Source organism: Stylophora pistillata, chromosome 3 (genome assembly GCF_964205215.1).
Source record: "Stylophora pistillata chromosome 3, jaStyPist1.2, whole genome shotgun sequence".
Classification (NCBI taxonomy): Eukaryota; Metazoa; Cnidaria; class Anthozoa; order Scleractinia; family Pocilloporidae; genus Stylophora; species Stylophora pistillata.
In genome coordinates this window covers 17,354,446-17,365,915 of record NC_142521.1, presented here as the reverse complement: position 1 = coordinate 17,365,915, position 11,470 = coordinate 17,354,446, and the positions used below count along the sequence as shown (strand labels likewise).

The 11,470-nt window shown below is 38.8% G+C and overlaps 1 pseudogene across 1 annotated transcript; it reads left to right on the top strand.

Annotated features, from left to right (window-relative positions):
* Positions 1-4,959: 4,959 nt before the first annotated feature.
* Positions 4,960-7,466, top strand: LOC148734813 (uncharacterized; annotated as a pseudogene). Its single transcript, XR_015999152.1, has 4 exons — positions 4,960-5,185; positions 5,290-5,488; positions 6,129-6,350; positions 6,910-7,466. The product of XR_015999152.1 is annotated as an uncharacterized LOC148734813 (transcript).
* The last annotated feature ends 4,004 nt before the right edge of the window (positions 7,467-11,470 follow it).

The window sequence follows — 11,470 nt, the reverse complement described above, 5'->3', positions numbered from 1 at the left end:
AGTGCTGCTCCAAGTCGGTGTCGCGAAGGATAGTGTCATCCGAGCCAGCGAAATCAACGCTTCTCTTCATGCACTGGAACTTGTCGGCGTTCAGGACTATGCCAGCTTGACCAAAATGTGTGAGCAGATCGATGGCTCTCCACCAGTGCTGCTCCAAGTCGGTGTCGCGAAGGATAGTGTCATCCGCACAGCTTTCCTTGCATTCGAAAGTGAAGAGCATGGCGTCAAAGTGGCGATCTTATCTGTCTACTGAAGATAGGAAGCCTTGGGGTGCTCCGGTGTAGCGCAGCGCCCGAAAGAAAGGTGTAATTAAAGTTGTGAGATGGCGGTGTGACATGTGCAGGGGTACACTGTGATATCTGTTCCAATTATCGGTCACCATCTTCCAGGTATGCAACACGCAGGTCAAATAGAGACTTGGAAGGAAATGTTTCTCTTTTGTAGTATTTTTTTAACAGCCAGAGGTTCACTGTGCGCCACAGAGAGCCGTCATGCTTCCGTGTAATCACCAGACGATGGCGATCACGTGATGATCACGTGGTTGGTGTAGTCTACGCTTTCCCCACTGTCACACATTGCATTGAAAGCACATGTCTAGGCTTTCCCTCTTACCTGGCTGCAAATGCTCAGAACGCCTCATCTCGCTCATGGTGCAACTGTAATAGTTCGGTGCGGAGTACACATATTGCAACAGGGATAACCACGAGAGAACACATGGGCAGAGAAGGGCCAATAGAGCCTCGAATGTGATATGTGGGTTGGCCTTGAGTAATCTGTTGTCTAAGTCCACTCTTGCACATTGGAAAGGTTGAGACGGGGCTAACACCTTGTCGATTCCGGATTACGTCGTAAACACTTCCCAGCGTCGTAAGAAGATGTTCCATTCTTTGGTGGACATGCCGATTTCGATAGTAGGTTGTTCTAATTTGGAGATGATGGGTTCTACAAGCTTGTGGTGTGTCTCACGGTATTATTTTGTAACAACGCAATTGCAGACGATTCGGAGAGGTCCTGGGTCTTGAACTCGCAGCCAGCAATAGTGCAGGCGATGACAACCATGGTTTACGACTCTTTCATGAAGCAAATGAGCCTTCTCGATGATGATCAGTTTATTAATCTCAATGAGGAGCGAGTCCTAACACAAGAATACAACAATAATGCAATAAGATGGAGAAACTAAAGGGCTAATACATAGAAACGAAAATCAGCTTAAGTAATAAGTGATGAACGAGGCAACAAGTTAGATATAGATTGCTAAAGGCTGTAATAGTTAGCATTTGTAAATAAACTGAAACATGTCCGATTAGTGAGTACTCAACTTCAGTGAACTGGTCAGCGGTTGTAATGGGATTGTTCTTCCAGTCAGCGGTATCTGAGCAGAAAGCTTGCACATCAAACCTGGAGACATCATTCACCATGTACCAAAAAACTTTCTGGATAGTGACGTTCTTGTTTTCATCAAATGGGAAGACCTAGGGTATTTATACAAAAGAGGGCTAGCAATTGAGATTTTCAAGATGAACAGTGGTATGAATGACAGATTATCACCCTACGTCAATGTTATGGTTAGCGACTCAAAATAGATGAAGACATGGTGAACAGCAACGAATTTAATGTGTCCCGGATGTGTGACGTAATACATTACATAACATCTTCCTTCCCAGAAAAAGGTACATGTATAACAAACTTGGGAGGACTTGCAAAACCTTCAGCAGGAAAGGTTCTTTGAAACTAAAAATGTTTCCATAAACCGATACTAAAAAAGGGAACGAAAACAAGGTCGAATTTGATAAGTCAGTCCTATCCCTAAGTCTCTCACTGAACAAAGGTGACCTCTCACGCGAAAACATTCCTTGGGAATGAACACACGGCCAGCGAATGCACGGCAAGCGAACGGATGAGAAACGGATAGCCCAGCCATTTGAAACGGAACGACCAAACAGATGCACGGATGAAGTCAAAGGGATACACAGATGAAAAAAATTCTTGCACGGATGAAGTAAATTCTTGCGCAGATGAAGTGAAACGGACACACGGCTGAGAAAAATTTTTGAATGGGTGCAGTCAAACTGATACACGGCTGACAAAAAATAATTGCACGGATGCAGTTGAGCGGATGAACTGATAAACGTTTTTGAACGGTGTAGTTGAACGAATGGATGAATGAATAAAAATTTAATAATTAATTTTGAACTGCTGCGGTCAATCGGCAGGACGACCGAAGATAATAATTGTAATACTCTTATTCTGGAACAAGCGACTTTGCAGCCTCAGTAAGGGCGAACAGCTCTATCATTTTCTAATAAAGGGCAACTGATTGATTCGAAAATTCTGATGTGCGTTGTAACTCATTGTTTCAAGAATAATTTTGTTATTGCCTTGGCTGCGGAGAAATGACAGCCGTCTGTGCGCTAGTATCTCCGAACATCTAACCACAAAACAACGATAAGCCTAAAAGCAAAAGATGCGATATTAAGATATATAAAATGTCAAAATTATATACTAATCCACACTAGGGATGTAACTCCTAATTTCACGTTTACCGTCAAGACAACAAGCGTACCCTCAGGTCGTTCCAGCAACTAGTGTCAAAATCACATCGACGTTCCTGAACGTGTAATAACCAATGAATATATTTGGTCAGATTGAAAATCTTTGAGTAGGTTATATTTCTTAAAATACATTTCCATCAAATTCAGGGAAACTGAGCCGGTAGAAATTTTGTATTGCGTGTGAATTCACGGCTCATTACGCATGCAAGAATGCAGAGAGTGTCTCCTGCTGTTCTGTGTCAAAGTAAACAACATTTTTCAAGATTTCTCTGAATTTTTAATTTTGTCATACTTAGTTTACAAAATTTACGAAAAAGTTTACAAAGGCAACGAAAATTCAAAATTTCTAGGTACCGATATCAGAATCTATAGATTATTACAAAATCCGAAATTCTTAGGTGAAAGAACAACGCAGATCAAAATCCAAAATTCTTGGGCAAAAAAACCACAGAAATCCCAAAACTCTGAGCCCAACGAAAAATTCCGAAATCTGTAGCTGTTCTTTGGCTCTCGAAGATTTTAGGCTTTGTTATCTGGCTTTCAAAAATTTTATGCGTTCTATCGGGCTCTGAACAGATATTTTCCAGAAAACGGTCGTCGGGTGCTCCTGACTAATTACTCTTCATTTGTAGTGACAGATAGCCCAAGCTCGAAGAGCATTAGCCTTCCCGCAAACGTTTTTTTGGGTTAGTTTGTTAAGTATTCATTTTGTCACGCATTCAAAATGAGTACATAACAAACAAACCCCAAAGGACGTCTACAGAGAGGCTAGAGGAGCACCGGCATTGTTGCATATCATTAAAAAATGTAAGGATTCGTATGGAAGAAAAATCACGTCGTTTCTGTAACCTACGAAAATGCTTCGGTTCTAAGTTTTTTCTTTGGCAGCAGCATTGCATGGTGCGAAAAAAAACCTTTGTTCCATACACAAAGTATATTCTCCGCTTTTTTAATTATCGTGCCATAACTATTATTTCTCATTGAGACCAACATTAATCACATATTACTCTGTGTTATTAAAAGCATGTTGATAATGTAAATAATATGTTTGCCAGCCATTTCGGATCAAAAATAGAGATGGTCTATTCAACTCAAGTTGGCCCTACGTTAGAAACACTTATGAAACAGTTTTAAGAGAAAATGTTTTTTACACCAAGAATGCTTAATGAGAAGATCAATATAATTCCGCTGTTTGATTTAAGAAAAAAAAAACAATGAATCATAGACTTAGGCCCTGTTTACAAGCAAGGGTAACCCTTAGAGGTTAGGGTAACCCTTGTGCTAGGGTTACCCTAACAGGCGGGTCAAAGATAGCCCGGGTTTACAAGCAAAATTTCACAGGTAGGGTTACCCTACCACCCGGTACAACTTACCTATGCTTGGTAACCACACGCATTGTTATCAATGTTCAAAGGGTCTGGAAACAAGTAAAAAGTTGTCCCGGGTAGGCGAGTTACCCCCAGCAGAGCGTTTACAAGGCAGCTAGGGTAACCCTGGTGAAAATTGTGAAACGGATTAAAGACGGCTAATGAAAATTGTCGAACAGATTAAAAACGGCTAATAAAAGTTAATTTTTCCAACGGTAGCGGTCGAACAAATGATCGCCTGTTGAAATTATTTGAACAGAACTGATGGTTTCGTCAAAACAAGCGCCAACATAGGTGTGCCAAGCTCTCGTCTCGAGCAAAAGCAAAGGATTATTTCAGAAAAGCGTCAGGTGTTGGGGGACGCAGTGTTAAGTTATCCGAAGTATTTGACACAATCTGTGGAAAGATCACTTGAAACGAGTTGAAACTTGATCGTTTGAATAACTCGACTTCACTTTCGGCCCATTCAAATGGATTATAATTAATATTTTTATTATTGAATTCAACCGATTAAGATAAGGTACAACCAAGGAACTTGCACGCGAAAAGCATACAATAGTTCTGAAGTTCAAGTTCAAATTTCCATAATCCTAGCTTCCCTGTCAGTCCATTAAAAATGCATTGCCTTGGTAACTACTAACAACTTGTGTCAATTACCGCCTTTTCACAAAATCACAAAATGGAGAATCAATGAGAGAAGAAAATGTTTCTAGTATCGTCACCAAGGTGCAACAGTTTTTACAAGTTGGGTGCGGATGTCATCGTGGGTTGAGAGGCGACCAGTGTTCGGAGTACTTCAAAGCGGAAACTGTTTTTAGAGAGTTTTAGATCCGAGTTTACCGCGAACCTCTCACTGCTGTTTGCGGTTACCCGTTTGTGGTTCAACGTTCAAACATAACTCGATTTAGATTGGCGGTGGATAAAGAAGTGGATTCTGGGTAATAAAATCTAAAATGGTGGCTGCTTTAAGGTTAGTGTCTAGTTGTTTGTCAGAACTTCAAACATTTTTCGACAAGTGTGATTTTATTATTAGTTTTATGCATTGGAAAACAAATTTTTGGCATCAAAAATTGTGTCCATCAGGAAAAACTTTGCTGATATTGTCGACGTGATGCTGTGGCAAGACAGCAGTGATGACTCGAGTAGCAGCGAAGACGACTTGGATGAACTTTTGCTGGAATTCATGTTTCCACAACAAGACGATGCAAACTACCCCTGCATGAATCTCCAGGATATACCTGATGTCCAGTGCGAGGCCATGTTTAGGTACAGATTCTTTGCTTTTGGTCTTTTCTTGAACGGTTGAGTTTTTATACTTGCAAACCTGACTTTAGTAAGTTCAAGCTAAAAATGCTCACCCTCAATCTCAGATTTTCAAAAGGAGATATGGAAAAACTCCGGGATGCTTTACAACAGCCAGCCAATTACATTTGCAGTCAAGGGACTAATGCTACCGGGATGGAGGCACTGATGATTCTTTTAAAAAGATTGGCGTACCCTAATCGATGGAGTGATCTGGTTCCTGTTTTCAGCCGAACGGTATCAGAACTGAGCTTGATATTTAACATGGTAAAAATGTTGCTTTGTTCATTCATCATCCCTGTAGAAGTTGCCTGTATTCCTCTTTCTCTTTACCATTCTTGAATTTGACTAGGAGGTGTACAGAGCATTTCAGTACATTTTGTGTTTGTTTTCTTGATTTTTGCTTTTAGAGGGAAAAAGTGAACTCGTCATATTCATTGGAATAACCCTTTACTAATAATAATATTTATTAAGTTATATTGCACAGATATCAATATGATAATTTTCATCTGCACATCACAGTTCAAAATACAAATGACAAGTCTAATTATCAAATCCCTTGTCACAAATGAAGTCAGATCAAATGTGGGTTTTTGGGGAGAGGGGAAAACCAAAGTACCTGGAGAAAAACCTCTCAGAGCAGAGTAGAGAGAGAACCTTAAAACTCTGCCCAATTATGATGCCAAGTCCAGGAACTGAACCTGCGCCACATTGGTTGAAGGCAAGTGCCCTCACCACTGCACCAACCATGCTCCCCACTCTCTTTGCAGTTAAAGTAATTAAAATGATATTCCCACATGTGGTTCCAAACAACCCACCCCATTAAAAACGATAAAACAAACAAAAGAAAAAAAAAACACAAGAAAACAATACACACTAGCACTGCTGTACTTTCCATGGATTTCAGACTATATATGATATCTATGACAGATTTCACCGCCTCTTAGATAGTCTTGACTCGGTATGGCTTGATCCTGAGGCTTTTGCCAAGGCTATTCATGAACAAGGAGCTCCTCCTACTGGGTGTTGGGGTTTTATCAATGGGACCCCCTGACCAATCGCTCGTCCTGTCCGTAATCAACGACTTATGTTCAGTGGTCACAAGAGAACACACTGCTTAAAATTCCAGGTATATAAAAGGTGTTGCATAAAAGAAAGCAAACTTCCTTGACTAGACAAAAATATCAAAACAAAAGAGTCTCCTGTGAAGGCACTCCAAGCAGTAATGCAGGGGAAGGGGTTGCGCTCCCTTTTGCAATAAGAAACCCATCTAATAATTATTATCCTTATAAGGATTAATAGAGCATCTTAGTTTTTTATTTGTATATGCTTTTTTACATCTTAACTATTGGGGGCATCCCAGGTACAGTGCATTAGTACTTTTGGCTGTCTACTTCTCCACAACTTCTTTATAATAACGATTAATTTAATTTACCATCTATTTGTAATTTAGTGGAGTGACTTTGTTATAAATAAATATAAATCTGGTTGTACTCTTTAAAGATCTGTAAAGGAGGGTAGATACCAAAGGAGGGTATAAAATCCAATTCAATAAAGATTGTTTTGGAAAAATCTAAAATTCACTAGTTCCAAACCAAATTTCCAAGCGAAGCAAAATGACCCTAACTTCAGCCAGGAAAAATATATAGGATGTTGTAATACAACTCTATATTTCATTTACTCTTTAGTCTGTTCGAGCCCCAAATGGCATGATAGCCCATATGTTTGGTACTATAGAGGGTCGCTGACACAATGCCTTCATGCTTGGGGTGAGTGGCCTGTCAGCTAAACTGCGTCGATTTTTTCAACCCAGTGGGGAGCCATACATCATTTATGGGGATCCTGCCTATGGCATTACTCAGAATATTATCGCTCCATTCCGTCAAGCACACCTTACAGATGATGAGAAGGAATTCAATTTAAGAATGAGCAAAGTTTGGACATGTGTCAAATGGGGTTTTGGCAAAATCTGCCAAAATTTTGCTTATTTAGACTTTAAAAAGAACTTGAAGATTCTTTTACAGCCTGTGGGTAAATATTATTTAGTTGCATGTATTCTTATCAATTGTCACACCTGTTTATATGGGTCACAGACAACCACTTATTTCAATTTAGACCCACCATCCCTGGAGACCTGTCTATCCAATCGATGACCATGTTTACTTGGCCTTTCTTCATATAATTATTTTATTTATGTAAATAGCAACAGGAGTGAAAGAAAACAAGATATGAATTTTTTGTTTTACTTTATTGGCACCCTTGACATAACTTGTGTTCACTGGAGGAAAAGAAAATAAAAGTATGAATATGAAGCAGAAGAAAAAGTTTATGTTGTCAATGCTTCAAGAGCAATTGAAGATAAAATGATTTATTTTTTCAGTTGTTCTCGAAGCATGGAGATTAAGAGCTTCCTTTCTTCAGCTTCATCTTCATCTTCATCTTCATACTTGTTTCTGAAGATCCAGCTCCATCTTTCTCACTTCCAGTTCTTTTTCTTTCAGCTTTGCCTTCTCTTTGTACTTTTCAGACAGCATTTCAATTGCTGACTTTCGGCTTGACCTGGCAACTTTCCTTTTGGTTCCTGAAGAAATAATTTTCGAAAGAAATAAAGAAAAAGTGTTGTATTTATTTTTGTAAAAGATCAACCAAAGCCTTTCCTTTTTGTGGCCCCAGTAGAAGAAAAAATCACCCTCATATATTTATGGTAACCAATCGGAAAGAGAAGTTGGAATAATAGCTTGTTAGATTTCACAAATGTTACCTTTTGTAGGAGTTTCTTCATCTGACCCGCTACTAGACACATCACGCGTAGCACCACCTGATATGCCAGCATCACTACGGTGCTCTAAAATGAAAGCAATGGGTTCTATTTAAACTGGTTCACACTACAAACTGTCAAGTCAAGAATTAGACACTTAAATTATATGGCTCTCAATCACAACACATCATGAACCACCAAGTAAAACATGCAATTTCAGAAAATTGGGTAAAATCTGTGTAAAACAGCAAAAGAAAAATAACACAAAATGAGTTCTGGTCCTGATGGATCTCGTCACCATAAACCCATGCTTGTTTCGAAAAAATCATATTGAATTTGAAATTAACTTGCTAGTCTTTCCACACCTGCCTGCCGCATCTCCTCCCTTTTCTTTCTTGATTCCTTTTCTATCCTTTGCATCTCTACAATATCTCTTCTATAAACTAAGGGCTTGTTCACATGAGAGTGGGGTACCCCGGGTGCCTGGGGTACCTCAGGTAGCCGGGTTGATAAAATGTTTGTTTCGTATGCGTTTGATGACCCCGGGGACCTGGGGTAGGGTGCGTTTGAAGTCATTGCGTGGTTACCTTGCACACAACACACACATACACACTCAAAACAAAGATGGCGGACAGAAGACAAATTTTGGCGGCAAATGCTATTTTCCTTTCTCTTTCATCCTTGGCAGCAGCTTTCCAGCTTTGTGGCTTGATGTTGATCTATTTGATTATCGAACGGCGTAGAATGAGGAGAATCGGCATAGAAGTCGCAAATCAGTAGGAAATTGCTGCAGCTCACCTTAGGAACATGAAAAGAAGGCATGTTTATCGAGGGAGAGTTTGGCGAAGACCAGGCTGCACAGAACAGGGGTGGTGTAATCTTTACAATGGGGATCTACCAGAGTTGGAATGGAAAAAGAATTTGCGTATGAATCGCGAGGTCTTCATGATATTGGCGAATGAGCTTCGCCCCCATATTGAACCCAGAAGGAGTCCACGAGGACATGATGTATTGACAGTCGAAAAGCAACTTGCGCTTACGCTCTACTTTCTTAAAGATCAAGGCTCACTTTCGATGACGGCCAACACATTTGGAGTGGCAGTTAACACTGTTTCCGCCGTAGTGCGTAAAGTATGTGCTACTATAACTAGGGTAATGGGCCAACATTATATAAAACTGCCTCAAAATGTTAGGGAAATGGCCGAACTAATTACCGGAATGGAAAACAAATAGGGATTCCCCCAAGGATTTGGATGCATTGATGGTACACATGTGGCAATAAAACAGCCTACTGAAAATCCACATGATTATTTCAGTTACAAACAAAAGTATACAGTCAATATACAAGCTGTCTGTGATTGGCGAGGCAGGTTCATAAATGTTGAGGTCAAATGGCCAGGCAGTGTCCATGATGCGAGAGTTTTTGGTAACTCTAGAATTAACAAACTTCTCAAGGAGGAAAAACTACCAATGATGTACAAAGAACTTCTACCTGGATATGACAAATTGCAAGCAACACTTATTGGAGACCCGGCTTACCCTCTGTTACCATATTGCATGAAAGAATTTGCAAATCCCAGGAGTAATGAAGAAGTAATATTTAACAATATGTTGAGAAGCGCTAGCAATCCTATAGAGTGTGCATTTGGCAAATTCTAAACAGACGTATTGATATGGGTCTGGTTTTTGTGCCAGAGATTATTTATGCATGCTTTGTTCTCCACAACTTTTGTGAGAAGCATGGCATTGCTATCGAAGATGATGCTGTAGCTAGGCAGCTTGCATTTGAGCGGCTACAGCCAGACAATGCATGAGACCGCCTTTATTCCTTTAACACAGCAGAAGGAACTTATACTAGGAATATAATAACTCGTTTTTATAAGGAACATATACCACATTGACATATTTCCTTTTTTGCTCTAGTAGGACCTGGGTTAAGGATCTAGAGGGAGTGCATTGGGCTGTTCTTTTTTTATCTGGAAACCTTTATTGAGGACTACACTAACCAAAAACTTTTGTATCCCAAAACTTTTCTTTCTGGATATGGCTATTGTCCACACTAACAGGGTTGATTTGCAAGGGTATCCGGTAACTTTTGAAATCAGGGTTAGTGTGGATAAGGAAACTTTTGTATCAGAAAAGGAAAGTTTTCGGATACTGAAGTTTCCGGGTTAGTGTGGATGGGGCCTTAAATGTGGAAAATCCAGCTGGGTGCCATACTCTAAATCTAAGATCATGTTACACACCCCAAGGAAATCCATTTCTCAAAATTGGTATTATCCCCTGGGCATCCAGGGCCAAACTTGCAATACTCTGAGGATATCCAAGCTCAATAGGGGGTTACAGATAACAAATTAAATAGCCATTGTAGAGGTGATTGAGACAACACGAGAAGATGAACCTTGTATCTCAGAGCAATTTATTATTTCAACATCAATGAAAAAGCAGGACATAATATTGCTGCACAATTCAATCTCTACCCTGGAGTGCTGTAGTCATGGTATGGTTCACATGTGAACATAATTTATCAATATCTTTTCCCTATCAGGTTTACATTCTCAAACAATCCTGCTATTTTATTGATATCTTAGCAGGGCTCAAAATTGAGAAAACAAAAAAAGGCATATTTTCACAACTAATCCTGAAATTTAAGGCTTTAACACTTTTCACCTTATTATCAAGCATAATTTTAAGCCTTAATGATTTTATTGTTATAGTATAGGAACTTGTAGCAGGTGGAATTTCAAGTTCTCCGGGGAAGAAATGAATATGATCCCCTGGAAATATGTTGTCAATGATTTTGTACTATTTCAAGTGTTGTGTATTGTTGTATTTGCATAATTAACATAAATTGCTAGACAAATTGTATGATTCAAGTTCTCACTTTCAAGATTTACTGTCACCAATGGATTAATTGCCTTCTCTCTTTTACTACAAATAATTAGCAATGTCTAGTGATAATTTTTCTATTGGTATCATCGACACTGAACATGCAAAAATATAATTTTTTACATAAGTTTTGATTTGGCTTTATAAAATAATATGATTTGTTTTTTTGTATTTTGTAAATTTATATCTCTATCTGTATAATCTTCTGAAATAATTGTTTTGTTGATTAAAATTGTTTAGAATAGACCTAGGTAGATAAATATGATGTCCATATAATTAACAAATACTTTTTATCATTTAAATTTTGTTCATATCATATATTATAATAAGCAATACATCTTAATATATTTGAATTAATATACCTTGATTCATAACAAAACATAACAATGTACTGTACACTTCCTTGATGACAAAATTATTCTAAATCTAGCAATCTGTGTTCAATAAAGCATATATTTAAATATCAGTCTTAGTTTGGACTATTGAACTATTCATGTTAGTAAAGGTATTAATCCACAGGCAAATTTTATATGCAAATAAGGTTAGCTTGCTTATCCTGGGGTCAAAGTGTGTAGATCAGATACCATGCTAACATAATTTAG